Raw genomic sequence first — 21,502 nt, 5'->3', positions numbered from 1 at the left:
GAAGAGATTTCGGTTTTAGATGTTTGGGTTAGACTCTTTGTAGCTGCACAAATGTGAAGCTGCTAATGAAGATTTTCAAGGACGATTAAGTTTAGAAGGAAGTAATCTAAAGTATCATCATTAAAAGTAAATGAGAAGTTTTTCCTTCTTCGATAATAATTGGTGATAACACTGATAACTAATGAAGATGCTGAAAACCGTGTGAATTGAAATGGTGGAGAAAAGGAATAAGGTTTATGGTTTTTGTAGGTACAGATGGTTGTCGGGCATTTCGACGATTTATTAATACATACTTAGTACTTACTCCAGAAAAACCGGACAAGAAGGAAGTTACGCAAGGCTAACTCATTAAAGGCTATGTATATGTACGCTCCAAGCGGCTAGCCGGGATAGACACAAAAAAAACTTAAAATGTTGAATATTAAACAACACATTATTAAATTACACAAAATCAAAGCCAACAACCATCCCAACCGACTTGTCCCACTTTGAATAATATTTCTGCCCCATAATGTTCCTAGCTTCCTAGCATAGCTGCCGACCGCTCAGAAGCGAAACGTCGCAAGCGTGTAGGAGGGCCATACATCGTTGCTACGTTATGGGGCGGGAGGCGCACAACAATAAGTATATGATGTTACAAGCGGCGCTCAGAAGACAAACGTCGTAAGCGCGTAGGAGGGCGATACATCGTTGCTACGTTATGGGGGTAGGGGGAGACAAACAACGATATATGAGCCCCCGGGGGAGAACAGGGCTTAGCTCTTACGTGTTTAGGGGTGGGCCGCGGTAGTCTATCGGTGTGTTTTAAATGATGGATTTCAGATGGGTCTCTATTGGTTCCCATAATTTTTTTAGTCCGATTTTTACAATCCATAACGTTGTTAGTCATAATTTTTAAGTCATATTATCATTAGTCATAAAGTTGAATGTCAGAAATTGGAGGTCCGATTTTTGCAAGTCATCATTATTGTTAGTCATAAACATTGTTTGGCGTAATAATCAAATTGCATTTTGTATTATGGACATAATGTTGAAAGCAATAAACATGTTTGTCATAATTGTCGTAAAGTATATTTTCGCAAGTAATAATGATTATTGTCCACATTAACTTTAATCATAACATTCAATGGGATCTATATTATTTTTCATTAAGTTTGAAGTCATAATGTTTGTTCGTGTTCACTATCGTTAGTCATAATTTAGTTTTTCACAGAAGATACTTTTTCGTCTTTTACATGATTTACATAATTTTTTCATGTCGCTTTTAAGAATATTAGGCCCCGCCAGCGATTCGACGGAGCCCCGCTATGCGGGGCTCCTATTTCTGCTCTGAATGACACAAGGTAACTAACGAACCTACCCGAGAAATGAACATTTTCTCGTTGGGCTCACTGATTTTCCCGCCATTTCGTCTTTTACATGTTATGTGTTTTATTTTTTCATGTTGCTTTTAAAAGTATTAGGGCCCGCCAGCGATTCGACGGAGCCTCGCTATGCGGGGCTCCTATTTTTGCTCTGAATGACACAAGGTAACTAGCGAACCTAGCTGAGAAATGAGGATTAAAATACTCAATGAGCTCACTGATTTTCCCGCCATTTCTTCCTTTGCATGCTGATTTTTGTAGTATTCGGCTTCGTCAACGAGTAGAAGGGGGCCAGGGGTCCTATTTCCGTTCTAATGGACGCGAGGTAAATGCGGACTACCAATAAAGTCATAAGGTATAATGTATCGATTGTCCACATTTTCGTTAGTCATAATTTGTTTTTTCTCAAAAACGCGTAACCTTTCAGGATTGCCATAAAACAAACCTAACCTAACCTATCTATAGGTGACCCTAATGAAACCGTTTCAGAATTATGACTAATGATAATCTGGCTAACAAAGGGATCCGTTTTAAATGTTATATTCATCAACTTTCTTGATTCTAAGATTATAGTATTCTATAATATGGGTTGTTAACGTTAGAACTATTAAACGTTATTCGTAACAAAGATTATGACTTATGAGGTTTATGCCTTAAAACTGTATGCAGAACAATCAGTAGGGCTTCAAAAAATATGCCTAGTAATATTTCTGGATAATTATTGTTATGCCTTTCAATTTTATACTCATCAACTTTATGACTTTTATGGTTATGGCATCCAATATTATGGGTTGTTAATGTTAGTACCATTAAGCATTATTCGTAATAACAGTTATGACTAATGATGTTTATGACCACAAAATATATGAATAACAACTTATGACTAACGAAATTCTGACCAAAAAGTTTATGGGAAAGAAAGGGGTCCCATTTCAGATTGGTGTTTAATTTTGATTTTAATTGGTATTTGTACTGTATTATAATATTTATTTTTTAATGGTTTATTTTCTTACACGCTTCCAATAAGTATTAGAGCATTATACATTTCGTCGCAGGATTAACGAAATTATCCTATAGGTTTAATTTCAGAAAATAAAATGTTGAAATACACTAGTATTTTCCTTAGGTGAATTAATAAAAAGCAACCTTCAATCCTCGTTTATTTTACGGCAGTTTTTTCCACTTAACCGTAGGTACATACATACATACAATCACGCCTGTATCCCATGAAGGGGTAGGCAGAGCACATGAAACTACTAAAGTATCAGTGCCACTCTTGGCAAATAAGGGGTTGACAGAAAACGAAACTGTGACATTGCAGTGACAGGTTGCCAGCCTCTCGCCTACGCCACAATTTAACCCATATCCCACAGTCGCCTTCTACGACACCCACGGGAAGAAAGTACATTACATTAAAATCAAATCAGCCGATCTTTAGAAGCTTAGCCTTTTGTCTACGATAAAAACTGGTCTATTTAGGCTTCGGCACTCGTGAAGAGCCTTTGTCTTGTGTCGATTTTAACACACGTAGGAATTGAGGTCATCTCTGCCTCTATTTTGATGAAGATTCAAGGTAAATCCAGTTATGGTCCGGTTCTCATAGTTATCGATACCTGCTTCCTGGCTGGAGTAAGTCGCATCTCTAGCAAAGTTTGCGCAGGCAACCGACACTGCCGACAGCGGTCGCAGAGGTTGCTTAAAATCAAACATCCGTGAAAGAACGCTCGCGGGCCACGGAGTCACCGGGCGCACGACTACATTATAAGTATAACAATACTAATGTATACTTATTACTAGCTTTTGCCCGCGGCATCGCTCGCGTCAAATTTGAAAATTGCGGAATGCTCCATACAAACTTCCACCCCCCATTCTAGGAAAGTGGGGGGTAAGAAAGAGACAAAAAGTAGCCTATGTCACTCTCCATCCCTTCAACTATCTCTACTTAAAAAATCACGTCAATACGTCGCTTCGTTTTGCCGTGAAAGACGGATAAACAAATAAACACACACACTTTCTTATTTATAATGTTAGTATGAATTCGGTATAATGTAACTGCTTTACAATGGTACTCGTTATATCACAAGCTGTACTTTAGGTTCCTACCTTAAAGATATATTTTATACGACGAGACCTTCCTCACCGCTTCTCTGGTTGATAGTTCCTGCCTCGACTAAGCATTTCTCAAGAAACATCGAGTCTCGCACATTTGAAGCTTTACAGTAACGCTGCGGAGGCATTTCCGGATCGATAGACTTTCAATCTGTAGTGGAGTCCTTATCGCTATTACGATACATAATGCCATTGTTAATAAATCCGACGAGCTAACCTGAGATAACATTATCTTTCTATCTATTTGACGAATAAGTTTCTTACTAACAGGGCAAGCTGGTAGTTTCGCAGTGCATGTAAATGAGCCCCGCGGCCCCACGGCCCGGCGGCGGCGAGAAGTTAAAAACCGTGTAACTTTATTACAATAGCTGCTGGGGTGCGCTACACTGGCGGACACATTAACACCCCTATGATGGCGAGAACATTTTAGTATTTTTACCGTTTTACATAGTAAATTTCTATTGTAAATTCTTAACACTTAAAATGTCGATGGGTTATTGGGAAATAGATAAAAAAACACATTTTTCTGATCGTTACATTTTCGTAACGATGCCACACGTTTAACGTGCCATACATATCTAAAATATAGAAATAATCATTATACAACTACAGACATAAAAAGTGTTCAAAGACACATCGCTTATAAAGTAGAAGCTAAAAGAATTCAGGTGTCACTCCATACTTGTATACTGTCTATAACAAATACGTTTGTACCTGGATGTTTGATGTATTATTTGCTCACATCCAAGTAGCTATACATTACTCGTACATAGCATTGCTTTGTTTTTACTGGAAAATCAAACACAACCTATAGTGTTAGTTAATTATCACGTCCATATCAATGCCCGCTGAGGCACGAGACGTCCGTAGAACTCGAATTCAGCCTTTGTATTAGGTTAATAATTCGATTGCTCATATCTTTACTTCAATATCTTTTTCTTTCAAAATAGGTCTCTCTATTGTAATACTTTTTTAAACTTTAGAATGGTGGTAAAATATAGAAGATAAAATAGTAAAACATGAGAAGTTTTGAAATGTCGAAAAAAAAATCTTTGTCTTTATGATAAAAAACTGGCCAAGAGCGTGTCGGGCCACGCTCAGTGTAGGGTTCCGTAGTATACCGTATTTTTTTCAAAACCTGTTCAATCTATCAAGTCCAAAATATTTTTCTAGGTAGAAAGTCTTTATAAAGTTCTACTTTTGTGATTTTTTTTTATATTTTTTAAACAATTAGAGGGGGGGACACATTCTTTTTTACTTTAGGAGCGATTATTTCCGAAAATATGAGCATTATCAGAAAGTGATTTTAGTAAACCCCTATTTATTTTTTAAATACCTATCCAACAATATATCACACGTTTTGCACTTTATCGGTGTGAGTGATATACATACTGGTACCAAATTTCAGCTTTATAGTCACTGAAATTATCCGCGAACGGATGGACGGACAGACGTACATGGCGAATATATAAGGGTTCCTAGTTGACTACGGAACCCTGAAAAAACAATAAGTAGGTAATAATGAAATACAAAAAATATTGCACTGTAATAGTCTTTGCACCTGGCGGGGACCATCTTCGGGAGTAAGTATCGCATTGCGGTCTCGGGGATGGTATTCGCCACGTGTAATCCTTGCCTTTAAGTTAAAGTGTTCGATAGGGCCCTCTGCGCTGTTGGCTTCGGCCCCACGTACGCATCCCAAAGGTCCGGGACCCCATGGTCCCGAGATATGGAAAGAACATGAAATATAAAGGTTTACCCTGTATTTGTCCTCGAGTGTATGCCGTCGCGGGGCTAAGGCGGGTGTGAGCGTATTAACTTATAATAAACTACGCGCGGTTTTACGCTCGATGCGTCCTCGCCCTCGCACTGGAACAACACCTTAACCACCAACTACCACCGCTTGAAAGTCAACCTTAAGGGTAAACAAATGAAGGTGGAACTGCGTTGTTAAGGTTAGTGGTATAAAATATAGTTTAGGACAAAATAAAGGCCGCTTTATTTGCAGTTAATAAGATTGATATTATTACATGTTTTGAACGTTAGGTCGTTCTAGTAGTGAGTGAGGGAGATACCCTTGCATATCGGATATTAAATGGGGTTTTTTTTATTAAAAATCATCGCTTACGCGTTAATGGGGCCGGTTTATTGTTTGTTTGCTCGTGTTATTAGACGGGAGATAATGTTTTTAGAATTAATAGCGTTATTTTAGTTGCAATATATTCAACGTGCTTTTATTGTTGTTCATTTTGTACAATCGGTAACAGGTATGAGTTAAAACCATTCTTGAAAAAAAAAAGTTTATTATTAAAAAAACACTCATATTGTAAGAAATATCACGATTATAAAAAAACAAACACAATATTAACAATATGTTTTTCTCCTCACCAACTAGTAAAGCCTCTCTTGATTCGATCGTACGTAACAAATCAAATTATGTTATTAAATATTTTTGATTTGTTTTCACCAGTGGGCTTGATCGCTTTTTCTTTATTTAGTGTATGGTATCTATTTCAGTTTATAACCTCTCTTGATTCTTCGAAAATGGATGAGAAAATTGTATTTTATTCACAAGAACGTAAATTAAGTAACTTAATACAAATTTTAACTTAACGCCCAAAGCTGACTGGTAGAATTGACCTTTAAATTATTATTTTGAATCATAAATGTTTAAACATTGATAGATTGAATTTAGTTTGATGTTTTAGAGTCCGTATTTTTCTCGTCCGTCGGCTAGGTCGGCGGCGACTTACCCAAGCTTGCGTGTAGACAACCTAACTTTATAAATAAGTGTCTATTGTGCGAAAGAAACGATAAATGCTATCTCACGCTAATGAAACGTTATAGAGCAAAAAAGGTTAACTGACCAATTCGATTCTCACTCTTAACCTTATTAAGGAAGAATCACTTACAAAGGAAAGTCTTACAGACCCTCTTGAGCCCTTAACAACATTAGTTTACGTCATTGAGTAATTATTACTTCGTATAGAGGAGCTATAGCAAACAACGAACGTGTCACAGCCTGTAAGCTGAAGGCGGGGCGAGGGGGCGGGGTGTGAACCAATGGCCCGCTTCCGTAACGTCGCATGCGCTACTATTTTACTCGGCGCTTACGACCTTTCGGTCGCGATGATGAGCCTTGCATAGAGTGCATAGATTAGAAGTCGTAGTATAGAAGTGACATGGGTTTACATGGGCATTTTTTTAATTTATGACTCTCAATTAGCGTGAGTTGTTAACAAAAAACATAAAACGCTGTTAGTTTTGTAACGACTATCAAGCTTGAAATCTGTATTTAAAACTAAACTTTTTTCACGTTCTGAATTTAGATTATAGCTTAGTATAATTTACATAATTAAAACAAAAACGATGTTTTTATTGAAATTCCATGCAAAACTGACAGCGATTTAACTTTTTTTTAACAACTCTGTGAGTTCAAATTTTTTTAAATGCCCACATAAAGCTGCATACGGACTGAGCGTACATGTGTACACGTAGCCGCAACTGGATATTAGTTATTTATGTGACATTTGCATAATGGTAGGCATTAAAACATGAGTGTTGTTTTTGTTGTGTTAATAAGATAACATGAGTGTTTTAATGCCTAATTATGTATAGTCGCATACAAAACTTTATCTACATCCATGTATGTATGAGCGCGGGTTTATCGTCCTATAGAAAATTTGAATTTCGCGCGTTTTTATACTCTCATAATTTGCTTGACCGTCTACCTACCCAAACTCATTCAGGCAGGTTAGGTACTGCACTTACATTTACATACTCACATGAAATTCGACACGCGTATTGAGAATCTGTTATAGACCGACATGCTGGAAAACTGAGCAATTCTGACAATAATAATTAAATAACCTTTTTTGCGTCGATAAATATATATAATTTAATATATGATAGGAAACTTGAACTAACTTACGATATTGTCACGTCACGTCTGCTTTTGTTGTATTTTTTAGTCTTTGGTTTCAACGAAACATGGCCGCCGCAACATGGCGCTTCGGCATGAGTTTATATTGATACATTTTTTAAAAAGTAAGCGTGTTTAAACAAAAATACAGTAAACCTACGTATGAAAAGTCACTCTTTGGCTTTTGTTAGATTTTCCTGAGCAGTTTGTACAGTACCTCACTACAAATGACGGCATTATTTAGACGAAATATTTTTGATTGTGATACGTCAATCTACCACAGCCGTTCGGCACAGACTAAGCGCGTTTGTGCTGATCGGCTCTAAGTGTTGTTACACAAAATCAAGTTGAGGTGCCCTCTCTAGTTAACATAATTACTCAAAGGTTTACGTAATGCATTTACTTCGCACGGCCACCGGATATATCTAAACGGGCTGTGTTCACAAATATCGAAACATGCCTTAACGCTTTGGTGAGTGTTACTTTTCTATTTTTGCCACTTTTTTAAAAAGCAATATTTTAAATTTTTATGTTATTTCTACTCATAATCTAGCTTTTTCAATCCTAATAGGTAAACAATTAGTATCATACGATTTTTTCTTATTTTGTTACCATTTTTCATGCGTTTTGTATGGGGTAACAAAAGAGGAAGGTAACAAAAATGTATGAAAAATCTCGGAATTTTTTTGTCTCCTATCGAAATAAACAGTGCTCATAATTCTGAGTACAATAAAAATTCTGACCTAAAATTCCCAAAAAAACATCAAAATTAAAAACTGTCAAAAAAAACGCTTTAGTAATAAAGGTAAGCTTCGATATTTGTGATCACTTAGTCCGTTTATATATATCTGATACCGACTGTACCGTTAGTAAAGTCTGTTGAACTCTATGGTTTGAGTAGTAAGGTGTAAAATGAGAGGGACTATTGTAAGAATGGGTTAGAGTGATAATGTTGCGGGTTGTAATCTGTTTAAGCTTTTGTTGCGAAGATGGAATTGTTTGTAATTGTGGAAGTTCGAGTTGGATTTGCTGTGGGTGATGGAAAGGAAATGGCTGTGAAAAGTTATTTTTCTGGCTTACAGAAGCTCTACGCTGCTTGAAGATATCATTTCAATCAGATCAATTGAAACAAAACGCGCCGGTGGCCTACTCGTACTCGTATCAATGAGTTTTAGGAACTTATGTACAACATTTCATCTGATATTTGCCTGTCGCTTTTCAGCGAAGAAAAACATCGTGAAGAATGGTTTTCTCACTCTCAGAGATCAAAGTCTTCCCCCTGGGGTAAAAGGTTAGATGACATCGATTAAATTGTTTTCCCCTCACTAGCTCGGAAACACGTGTTTTGTCCTTTAATAGCAGCGGGTAAAAACGCATTTTATCCACTAGTGGGTAAAGTAATTTGACCTTGAATAAAGTCAAATTAACTGCTTTAAAATTGATAAAAGCAGGTGAGTCTAGTAATAAAGATGATTTACCACCTGTGGAACTACTGGAAGCAGTGATAAACGCATTTTTTGCGTTGTAGTTTCCTCGCTGTAGTGAGGGGAAAAGTTTTGTGTTACACTCGGGTGCAAATGTATTTTACTTCTCGTGTGTTAAAAAACTCGCAAGTTCAGGATTCTATTCTCGAACCACTCGCTTCGCTCGTGGTTCAACTATAGAATCCTTACACTTGCTCGTTTTTCAATTCCACACTCGGCGTTAAAATACAACTTTGCCCCCTTGTATAACAAATAACTATTGTGTAAGCGTGTAACTGAACAGTCGAACATGATAATAACATAACACTGCTTCTCTTTCTTCTTGAAACCCTCATTTTCATAAGCATTCCACCTGTTTCAAGCATACCCATATTTATTAAATTAAAACGGGACTTAATCGCGTAAAACTTACGTTTTATATTTAACCCGACGTTTCGGACATGACATTACGTCCGTGGTCACGGGTAGACTGGCTGGGAGTTGTATCAACATCTTCTAGCTGTACGAGTTTTTCGAACTACCCGCACTTGATTGTCATCAGTCACTTTTACGCTAGGGTTGCCACTCTGCCTACATACAACACTCACGACATCCGATGGTATGAGACGGGAAGTTTTCTCACGTTTACACTTGCTAATCACTGGATTCCACGAAGATGAAATCCCTTGCCCTTCATTTTGATTGAAATTACGATGTTTCCTGATTTCAATCGCTTCACGTACTTTCCTGCTATAGTAAAGACGTTCAGTTGAAAGGACTTTGGGATTATGCAGTTCAATCCAGTGGTTCGGTCCTGACTCTAGCAAATGCTCGGCAACCGCAGACTTATTTATTTGTCGTTTTTTGACCGCCGCGATATGTTCTTTGACCCTTTCCGCTATGGTGCGTTTGGTTTCTCCAATATAAGAACTACCACAGCTACAGTCAATCTTATAAACGCCTGGCGTCTGATATGGAATAACATCCTTTGCTGACCTTAGTTGCCCCGCCACCTTCGACAACGGCATGTACACAGTCTGTATCGAATACTTCTTTAGTATGGTACCAACTTTGTCTGTCACTCCCTTGACATAGGGCATAAATGCCGGTCGTCTTGCAACATTCGGATGCTTCTTCGCAGGCTTTCGTCTCGGTTGCCATCTTCGTGGAATCCAGTGATTAGCAAGTGTAAACGTGAGAAAACTTCCCGTCTCATACCATCGGATGTCGTGAGTGCTGTATGTAGGCAGAGTGGCAACCCTAGCGTAAAAGTGACTGATGACAATCAAGTGCGGGTAGTTCGAAAAACTCGTACAGCTAGAAGATGTTGATACAACTCCCAGCCAGTCTACCCGTGACCACGGACGTAATGTCATGTCCGAAACGTCGGGTTAAATATAAAACGTAAGTTTTACGCGATTAAGTCCCGTTTTAATTTAATAATATGAGTGAAGATCGTGTTAGTTTAAATCAATATATACCCATATTTATTTCTAACATTTTTTTCTTTTCATCCACAGATTGAGTGTCACTCTGAATTCGTGTAGGTATATTTGTGCTGAATGTTGTGACAGGTACTTGAATAGCTTCCACAGACGTTGAACAAAATATGAATCGCAATATAAATGCGAAATCCGTACAACCGGTACAACAAAGCAAAGAACACAGTTTTTAATATGAACAAAGACAGGTAATCCTGCACGTGCCGTGTGCTGGGGTCACAGAATAACGACGGGTGCCAGAGCAGAGCGGCCTGAAAAAAATGATAGGTAGGGATACGAGTATTATATTCCGTAGACCGCCCAAAAGCTGGACTGCAAAGTCGGCAAGAACTAATTTCCATATCGATGAAGCCGAAAACTCAAAGCTTCCAACCACAACGTCATTCGTCATGGGATCGGTGAAGTACGTCTAGATTCTTTTGCAATAGAGCACTACTTTGAATTGAAACAAATGACAATAGCTAGGTCTATAAGCAAGACCAAAGACTAAGATCGACTATACGCAGTCGAGTATAAATGCAAGGAAAATGAGATTTAGGCCAAAGACCGAACATCACATAAAAATCATTGATGACCGATGTTTTAAAATACAGAGGCATGCCCCTAGTTTCAAAAGAAACGCTTTTCTATATCTATACGAAGCCAAATCGCTCTAGCCGCTATTGCTCCTACTGTTTTAAAATCATTGAATTGAATAAAATCATTGAGGCTGTTACTCTACCAAGTTGCTTGACTCTGTGAGTGGGGGCTAGAATGCAATATGTAGCAATTACCAGAACACTTGCCGGCTTTAAACGCAATCAAATGCAGTTATTGCTGTTTCGGGGCCGCCAGGTTGTCGAGGACCCTCCGCTATATGGTCCAAGAGCTGGCAGGATTTTGGAGTAGGTCCTTGAGGCAACCTGGAAAGGTGCTCAGATGCTTCTCTGATCATAGCCAACATCAGGTCTGCAAGTCTGGCAGCTGGGGAGCGGGGCTTTATCGAGCTATGAATTTTTAAAGATTTAATTTTTTGAGGCCCAAAAAAGGTGTTTGAGGCAACCTGGAATTATTAAAAAGTGAAAATAGAGTTCCTCAGAAGTCGCATAGTATTTATGCCAGATCATTTGGCCGGGTCCTTCACCGTGCCAGAACGGTACAAAGTGGTAAAAAAAAAATTCCAAAAAAGGTTCTTGAGGCAGTCTGTCATTTTTACCAGTGAAAGATGAGGGTCTAAATAGCCATGGAAAAATAATGCCATGACATGAGGTGGGGTCCGTACCCTGCCATTCGATCTTGAAAGTCAATTTTTTAGTTTTTCGTAAAAAACTCGTAAACGGTGGCCCACAGCAAAAAAATATGTTAAACAGAAAATATCTACATAAAATTTCCTACAGGAAAGGTTATGTACGTTTTTTCGATAGGATCAATATATAAATGGATAATTTAGTAAGAAAGTTTTTTTTAATCGATTACATGCTCCGTTTTTCGTCAATACCTCGTAAACGGTGGCCCACAGCAAAAAATTATGTTAAACAGAAAATATCTACATAAAATTTCCTATAAGAAAGGTTATATAACTTTTTTCGCTAGGATCAATTTTTTAGTTGGAAAGTATTTTTAAATAGATATTTGGGCCGTTTTTTGTTGATAACTCAAAAACGGTGGCTCACAGCCAAAAATAATGTTAGACAGAATTAATCTACATAATATTTCCTACAAGAAAGGTTCTATACGTTTTTTCGCTGGAATCAATATTTTAGTTGGAAAGTATTTTTAAATACATTTCATGGGCAGTTTTTTGTTAATAACTCGAATTCGGTGGCTCACAGCCAAAAATAATGTTAAACAGAATTAATCTACATAATATTTCCCACAAGAAAGGTTCTATAACATTTTTCGCTAGAATCAATATTTTAGTTGGAAAGTATTTTTAAATAGATTACATGGGCCGTTTTTTGTTAATAACTCGAAATCGGTGGCTCACAGCCAAAACTAATGTTACACAAAATTAATCTACATAATATTTCCTACAAAAAGGGTTCTATAACATTTTTCGCTAGAATCAATATTTTAGTTGGAAATTATTTTTAAATAGATTTCATGGGCCGTTTTTTGTTAATAACTCGAAATCGGTGGCTCACAGCCAAAACTAATGTTACACAGAATTAATCTTCATAATATTTCCTACAAGAAAGGTTCTATAATATTTTTCGCTAGGATCAATATTTTAGTTGGGAAGTATTTTTAAATAGATTTCATGGGCCGGTTTTTGTAAATACCTCGTAAACGGTGGCCTACAGCTAAATAAAATGTTCACGAGAAAAAAATCTACATAAGATTTCCTACAAGAAAGGTTCTATACGCTTTTTCGCTAGAATCAATATTTTAGTTGGAAAGTATTTTTAAATGGGCCGCTTTTTGTTGATAACTCAAAAACGGTGGCTCACAGCAAAAAATAATGGTATACAGAATTAATCGTCATAATATTTCCTACAAGAAAGGTTCTATAAGATTTTTCGCTAGGATCAATATTTTAGTTGGAAAATATTTTTAAATAGATTTCATGGGCCGTTTTTTGTAAATACCTCGTAAACGGTGGCCCACAGCTAAATAAAATGTTCACGAGAATAAAATCTACATAAAATTTCCTATAAGAAAGGTTCTATACGTTTTTTCGCTAGGATCAATATTTTAGTTGGAAAGTATTTTGAAATAGATTACATGGGCCGCTTTTTGTTAATAACATCAAAAACGGTGCCCCATTACCAGAAATAATATTAAACAGAAATAATCTATATAATATTTGCTACAAGAAACGTTATGTATGATTTTTCGTTAGGATCAATATTTTAGTAGGACAGTATTTTAAATAGATTACACGAGCCGTTTTTTGCAAATAACTCGAAAACGGTGGTCCACAGCTAAATCAATCTTCAACGGGAATAACAAACATAAAATTTGCTACAATAAAAGTTTTGTAGGTTTTTTCGCTAGGATCTATTGATCCTAAAATTGATAATGATAACGTTAAAAAATATTATTATATTTAAATAGATTTATTTATTTATTTACACAAAGAAAATTACACAGTATGACAGTATACAAAACTAAAGCACCGTGAATTTTAAATAAACATTACAACAAGTAACACAAAATTAAATATTAAATAAACAGCAAAATCAAAACATTACATACCATAACATAACTAATAAATAACAGATGAAGGCCTAGCATCCAATCCCACACAAAACCTCATGCATTCGTCACGTATAAACGCCCATCTGCTCGCAAGAATATCAACATTAGGTGCCACGTCTAAAAACTCATTCACTATTTGCAGTGCACGAACTAGCGGTTACTTGCGGCAAAACACGGTTCGAGCGGCCGGCACCGCCAGTAGGGGTTATATGCTTTTCGTGAATGTAGGCATCAGGAACAAATAGACGGACCAGCTGGGATACTAAAACCGGGCAATCTGACTCCCCCTTCAAAATACCACATGCAACAGACATCAGCACGACATTACGCCTAACTTCTAACGAGAAGAAACCCAACGTCCCCAAAAGGAATTTTGTTGGGTACAAGAATCGGTAATACCCGTACATTTTTTTATAAAAGAAACGCAAAAATGTATTTTGGACCTTTTTGAGCAGCAGGATGTAGGGCGCTTCATGGGGATTCCAAACGGCTGAGGCTGTCTCAAGCTTACTTCTCATGAGGGCAGTATAAAGAAGCTTTATGTCCCTGGGATTGTCAAATTCTTTGGCGTTGCGGACAACAAACCCAAGCCTGCGGTAACAGTCTGCAGCAAGCATTGTCATGTGCTCATGAAAGTTAAGGTGGGAATCTAAAACAACCCCCAAGTCCCGTATCAATGTGACACGGGCGATGGGTTTCCACCCCAGGAGATACTGCCTACACAGGGGACTACGCGCTTTACAAAAAGTAATAACCGCACAGTTGTCAACATTGAACTGAAGTTTCAGAAGTTTGTTTACAAGACTCAATTCATAAACCCGATCAATATCACTTTGTAAAGATTGTAAGTCAGAATCTTCCTGGACCCTGTAAATTAGTTTCAGGTCGTCAGCATAGAGTAGGCATTGCACATGCTTAGGCACCAAGGCCAGATCATTGACCATAACACCAAAGAGCAGAGGACCCAGAATAGAGCCCTGACTGACCCCGGAACGGGTGGGGTAGGCACTCGACACATAGCATCCGTGCTGCACATATTGCCGTCTATCACGTAGATAACTAGCAAAAAGGCAAAACAGTTTAGGCGAGAAACCAATGCTGCATAATTTGCTTAAGAGTACGTCGTTATCTACGCGATCAAAGGCTTTTTTAAATCAAAGTACAGCACGTCCACCTGCATCCCTCTATCTAAGTAGCGCGAAACGGAATCAACCAAGGCTAAGAGGCCTTATTCCTAAAGAAGAGCGTTTTTGCAAAATGTAACACTTTTCATTCAAAACTATAAAGAAACTATACTTAAGTGATTATTAAAAAACTGATAATGTTCCTAAAAGAACATATCTTAAGCTAGTTAATCATAATATAATATTTTAAAATATGTCTTTTTATACTTAAAACAAATCAGTTTTTTCGGTAGACGTTTTCAAATTTCGTAGTGGGATCACTCGTTTAGAATCGTGATTGTGCTGTTAAATATGTTATTTGGGGTAATAAATGATCACAATCCTATTTGTTATATCCAGCACGGGAAGCATGGTCGCGCGATAGACGATAAAATATCAGGCCGTCCGGATATCGCACTTACAAATAGTGCGATAGGTCATGTCAAACTATGATTACCTAATCATAGTTTGACATTTTAAGATTTATTTGAAATGGTGGATTTAATAAATAACCTTCCGTATCTTCCCCATTTTTTCGATAAAAAGAGGTTTACATTATGTATTTTTCCTGGGATTCCTGCATTTATTGTAACTCTTAAATAATATTATCCTAAACTAGAACTTCTTGTTGACATATAAGAAAAAAATTATATATATTATTTATATATTATTATTTTTTTTTATTTATTATTAATTATTATTTATTACCTTTCTGTCGACAGACATTTTTTTAAAGCACCTAAAATTCGAATAAAATACACTGTTGATACGGGCCCGCTCAGTCTGCGCCGAGCGCTCGTAGGTCGTAGACAACGGACTTGCGTTCGATCGTCCGGCGCTCCTTGCTTTCGTAAGTAGCTAGATAGTTCCGAGAAATGCTGTATACTGCGACTTAACAAATCTTGATCCCGTGGGTGGCAAACAGGCATACGGTCTTATATATAGGCTGCAACCCCACTGATTTCTAACCTCTCCCTATATCTGGAGAACGGCTAAACCGATTTCGACGGTCGAAGTGTCTTTGTATAGAGGGAGCGGGGAGACGTGTGGGAAAAATATGGAATCTGGTCTGCGACTCTTGGGTCAAAAAATGTTGGACGGCCTGGCTAAACGGGGGGAGATATTGGGGGGGTGCTCGACCAAATGTCATAGAGGACCCTGGGCAGTTTTTGAGGCCGCCATTTTTTTTTTCAAAATGGCCGACTTGTTTTTTGTCGATTTTTCAAGTTTATCCTAGAGTGCTCAAATTTTGGTCATAGAATCTCTCTAGGGTCTAGATTAGAATGATATAAAAAAAATTTGAAAAATGCTACAAATGGGAAAAAAAAATCCACTTTTTTTGTATGGCAACTTTTAAACCGTAAGAGATAGCCGGGGGGTGCTCGATCAAATGTCATACAGGAGCCCGAGTAGAAAAAAGTTGCATCAAAAAAATTCAAAATGGCCGACTTTTTTTTTCAAGTTGGTCCGAGCGCGCTGAAATTTTGCATGCGGAGAGGTATGGGCCCTTAGAATACAAGTGTCAAAAAAAATTTTTCGAAAATCCAAGATGGCCGCCGTTATGGCAAAATAATTTTTTCAAGTATTTTCGCGAGCCCAAAGGGCGAGCTTCAGGGTGGGAGGCCGAAGGCCGACCCCGCGGAGGGTCGCAGGAACGGGGCTCACCTTTAGGCTCCCACCCGGGCCAAATCAAAGTAATTTCACTGCGGGCATAAAGTGCTCCCATACAATTTCCTTACAAAAGTGTCTTAAACAAGCGTAACCGGCGGGCCGAAGGCCCAACGGTAGAGCTTCGGAGCCGAGCGAAGGCCGAAGGCCGAGCTCCGCGTAGGGCCTAAGGCCCGGAGCGTCCCTGATGGACTCGCCGGCGGTCCGGGAAGTTGGAAAAATACTTTCCAACTAAAATATTGATCCTAGCGAAAAATATTAAAGAACCTTTCTTGTAAGAAATATTATGAAGATTAATTCTGTGAAACATTAGTTTTGGCTGTGAGCCACCGATTTCGAGTTATTAACAAAAAACGGCCCATGAAATCTATTCAAAAATACTTTCCAACTAAAATATTGATTCTAGCGAAAAATGTTATAGAACCTTTCTTGTAGGAAATATTATTTAGATTAATTCTGTATAACATTATTTTTGGCTGTGAGCCACCGATTTCGAGTTATTAACAAAAAACTGCCCATGAAATCTATTTAAAAATACTTTCCAACTAAAATATTGATCCTAGCGAAAAATCTTATAGAACCTTTCTTGTAGGAAATATCGACTCTTTTATTTTAACCCTAGAATCCATTCGCTAGTTCGTGTTGCAATTCCACACTCGGTTAAAATACAACTTTGCTCCCTTGTATAACAAATAACTATTGCTTGTTTTTAATTATTGCACTGTCAGGAAAATCTAGTTAGTTTATAAATCGCGTGTAATGTCTAATCGGCTAGGAAAACCTTGTTTTTATACCGCGACCTTGATTTACTAGGGGGCCGGTCTCTCTTACCAACGTCATACTATGTTCAATGATTTTGAAACTAAGGATAAATTTATAGAAAATGGCGCGAAATTAAAATGTTGTATGGGACGATAAACAGTATAAATATTCACGATTAAATGCTTTGTATTGTATTGTATTGTATTTTTTTTTATATACTACGTCGGTGGCAAACAAGCATACGGCCCGCCTGATGTAAAGCGGTCACCGTAACCTATGGACGCCTGCAACTCAAACAGTGTCACATGCGCGTTGCCACCCCATTAGAAACTTGTACATTCCCTTTTTAACGCTTTGGGGCTAAAAGTATTGTATAACTAAAATATTGATCCTGGCGAAAAATCCTATAGAACCTTTCTTGTAGAAAATATTATGTAGATTAATTCTGTCTAACATTATTTTTGGCTGTGAGCCACCGTTTTTGAGTTATCAACAAAAAACGGCTCAAATATCTATTTAAAAATACTTTCCAACTAAAAAATTGATCCTAGCGAAAAATATTATAGAACCTTTCTTGTAGGAAATATTATGAAGATTAATTCTGTGTAACATTAGTTTTGGCTGTGAGCCACCGATTTCGAGTTATTAACAAAAAACGGCCCATGAAATCTATTTAAAAATAATTTCCAACTAAAATATTGATTCTAGCGAAAAATGTTATAGAACCCTTCTTGTAGGAAATATTATGTAGATTAATTTTGTGTAACATTAGTTTTGGCTGTGAGCCACCGATTTCGAGTTATTAACAAAAAACGGCCCATGTAATCTATTTAAAAATACTTTCCAACTAAAATATTGATTCTAGCGAAAAATGTTATAGAACCTTTCTTGTGGGAAATATTATGTAGATTAATTCTGTTTAACATTATTTTTGGCTGTGAGCCACCGAATTCGAGTTATTAACAAAAAACTGCCCATGAAATGTATTTAAAAATACTTTCCAACTAAAATATTGATTCTAGCGAAAAAACGTATAGAACCTTTCTTGTAGGAAATATCATGTAGATTAATTCTGTCTAACATTATTTTTGGCTGTGAGCCACCGTTTTTGAGTTATCAACAAAAAACGGCCCAAATATCTATTTAAAAATACTTTCCAACTAAAAAATTGATCCTAGCGAAAAAAGTTATATAACCTTTCTTATAGGAAATTTTATGTAGATATTTTCTGTTTAACATAATTTTTTGCTGTGGGCCACCGTTTACGAGGTATTGACGAAAAACGGAGCATGTAATCGATTAAAAAAAACTTTCTTACTAAATTATCCATTTATATATTGATCCTATCGAAAAAACGTACATAACCTTTCTTGTAGGAAATTTTATGTAGATATTTTCTGTTTAACATATTTTTTTGCTGTGGGCCACCGTTTACGAGTTATTTACGAAAAACTAAAAAATTGACTTTCAAGATCGAATGGCAGGGTACGGACCCCACCTCATGTCATGGCATTATTTTTCCATGGCTATTTAGACCCTCATCTTTCACTGGTAAAAATGACAGACTGCCTCAAGAACCTTTTTTGGAATTTTTTTTTTTTACCACTTTGTACCGTTCTGGCACGGTGAAGGACCCGGCCAAATGATCTGGCATAAATACTATGCGACTTCTGAGGAACTCTATTTTCACTTTTTAATAATTCCAGGTTGCCTCAAACACCTTTTTTGGGCCTCAAAAAATTAAATCTTTAAAAATTCATAGCTCGATAAAGCCCCGCTCCCCAGCTGCCAGACTTGCAGACCTGATGTTGGCTATGATCAGAGAAGCATCTGAGCACCTTTCCAGGTTGCCTCAAGGACCTACTCCAAAATCCTGCCAGCTCTCCGTCTAATACGAGCGAGTTCACAAAAAATGGAATAGATGTACTAAAGAATTGATTCAGATATGAGATTTTGTAAGGGTTTAAATATAATTTTAATAAGACTTTTAAAATAGGACTTGTAAGAGACGCTGATTCGTCATGTTAAACGAAGTGAAACGGAGAAATTAAGTAAAAATTAAAAGTAATCTAGAGATACGGTCTATCCAAAAGACGAACAGCAAAATTGTATTAAAACTTGTACAACAATTTAGGTAAGTTTCATCCACTAAAATCCGATTTCAATTTCTAAATACGTCAAAAATTAGCTAAAGATCGGATGTATTACTGTCAAAAATGAAATCGTGTCTGATGACTAAACTACACATGTATCATTAAATCATAAAGTACTATTCTGTTTAAATTATTTGGCTACACAGTTACTTACCCCTAGCCAAGCTATTTTGACACCATTTAGTAGTAGTCTTCAGCAAAAAAGAGCCTAGCAAATATGTTGTACACAATAAAGTGATTACTACTACTACTACTACTAGGGGAGACAGGGGCTTGTTTTAACGGGGGTAGGTATTAACAAGCATCTAGCTCCTAAACTATACACGACAGGGTACCAATTTCAAGGTTATAACTTCGCGTGAGACTAGCGAACGTGTCGCGACTCGTCAGTTGCCCACTGGCCGCCGCGTTGTGAATTTGTGGTACATGGGGTCAAAAACGCAGGTGAGTGTTCATTTTTACGTTACGATTTTTTTGATTTGAGTTTTAATTAATTTGTTTACTGATTCCGGATTATTATGCATAAATAGTTTATTTAATGAACCAATACGTCATCTTGTTGTTTTGTCAAATTTATGCGTAGTTATTTTTTTATAATTTATTTGGTGTAAAAAGTGCCTATGGGGCAAGTACTAACAGAATGTGGGGGTAAGTATTAACCGGTTATTATTATGTTATTACTATTAGTATATTATTATGTTGTTATTATTGTGTCATCAGTTTAAACTGATTATACAAAAATTAATTAGAATGTAAGTTTGAGTGAGATATGATCTCAATATATGTTTTGTTTTTACTTATAAAGCATAGGTACTCATATGGTATGTTAGAACTTTAAATGGTTAGGTAATATTGATCCATGAGTCAGATTAATATTTAAGAATAACTTGACTGTCTAATTTTAAGCACTACTTGTGATATTAAGGGCCACTTGCACCAACGAAAATGGTGGGTTAACCCGAGGGTTAACCCCCCGTTTTATATGGAATTTGACAGATGACAGCCCACTAACCCTGAGTTAAGTGGTTGGTGCAAGTGGACCTAAGAGACATATTGTAACAATGTTACAAAATTAAACTTTTGTAAGACTGATTGATTAACTTTTGGTAGAAATATTAATTATTTTCTAAGAGGAAGTCTCATTTTATTTGCATTTTTGAGTTATTAATATGAGAACAGAACATTAAAATAATGATTATAAACATAACACACTGTTTTATTTAAAAAAAACCTAACTTTAAACAGCAAACCAAATGTCACATCAAAGGTTAATTTTTACCCCTTCATTGTTAATATTTGCCCCAAAAACGGGGTAAATATTAACCGCCGACTTTTAAAAAAAAATCGCGTCTACTTGCAAAACCAAGCAAATCGAGGGATATTTTGTATTTAAATATGAAAGATGAATAAATTCCTGTCATGTAGGGACAAAAATATTAACGTTAAGTTTATAACTTAAGGAGATATGATCAGATGTTTAAATTTTGTTAAAACAAGCCCCTGTCTCCCCTACAAATGGCGCCCAACGTGGGGCCGCCATTGAAACGATCGCTACAAGATTCAGATTAACCTCCTTGGAGTCCTTGCAAATAGAGGAACAAAGATAAGACAGAAATGTTCAATAGAAATGAGCGTCATCACGTCAGTCGAAATGGTCCCATAATAAAAGTTGTGCATTATGAGTATTATGACCTCAAAAGTATTCGAAAGGCCCCCTGGCTTAAAGTATGGTGGTTTCAATGAAATGTCCTAGGATTGTGATATGTCGTAGAACTTGTAGACTTTAGTGCTCTGAACAAAAGTCTTTATGGGTACTACTGCTACTACTGTTTGCCAGTTTAGTACTTATAAAATCATCCTGTATTTACCGTTGTTGACTGTACCAGTACCTGACAATACAGACATACCAATATGGAGCAAAAATGCTTCCCTTTGAGTATCGCCCGTAGCGAGGGGGGCGGGGGGGGAGGAGGTGGAATGTCGAGAGCTACGCCGTAGGCTACGGGCGCGTAGACAAGCGCTACGAATGCTACGATATACCAGCGGTACCTTTTGATATATTTTTGTTTTATGGCCGAAAACGAATTGTAAATTATGTATACTATTCGCTACGGATAAGATATGGATTGGATAACAGTGTAAAAAGTGACTGTTTAAGCCCCGACGCAAAAACTGTTTGTCTGCTGTGGCATCGCAGCTTTCACACTGATGAACCG

Source organism: Leguminivora glycinivorella, chromosome 2 (genome assembly GCF_023078275.1).
Source record: "Leguminivora glycinivorella isolate SPB_JAAS2020 chromosome 2, LegGlyc_1.1, whole genome shotgun sequence".
NCBI lineage: Eukaryota > Metazoa > Arthropoda > Insecta > Lepidoptera > Tortricidae > Leguminivora > Leguminivora glycinivorella.
The sequence above is the reverse complement of the archived record's forward strand: the minus strand, read 5'-3'. Positions refer to the sequence as shown.